We start from the raw sequence: 375 nt of genomic DNA, 5'->3' as shown, positions 1-375 counted from the left end.
CTCTCCCCCCCCCCCCCCCATCGTTTCTCTCCCCCCCCCCCCCCCCCATCGTTTCTCTCTCCCCCACCTTTCGTTTCCATACCCCCCTTTCGGTTCTCCTCCCCCTTTATTTCTCCCCCCCTCCCGGTCCTCAACCCCTTCGTTTCTCTCCCCCTCTCCCTTTATTTCTTCCGGTCCTCACCCCCTTCCCCCCCCCCCCCCCACACCCCCACCCCCACACAAACACACACCCCCCCCCCACACACACACACACACACACACACACACACACACACACACACACTACCCCCCCCCCCCCCAGACACCCCGCCCCCTACCCCCCCCCCACACACACACTACCCCCCCCCCCCCCAGACACCCCGCCCCCTACCCCCC

This window comes from Ascaphus truei, chromosome 8 (genome assembly GCF_040206685.1).
Source record: "Ascaphus truei isolate aAscTru1 chromosome 8, aAscTru1.hap1, whole genome shotgun sequence".
Taxonomy (NCBI): domain Eukaryota; kingdom Metazoa; phylum Chordata; class Amphibia; order Anura; family Ascaphidae; genus Ascaphus; species Ascaphus truei.
This window is presented reverse-complemented; position numbering follows the sequence as displayed.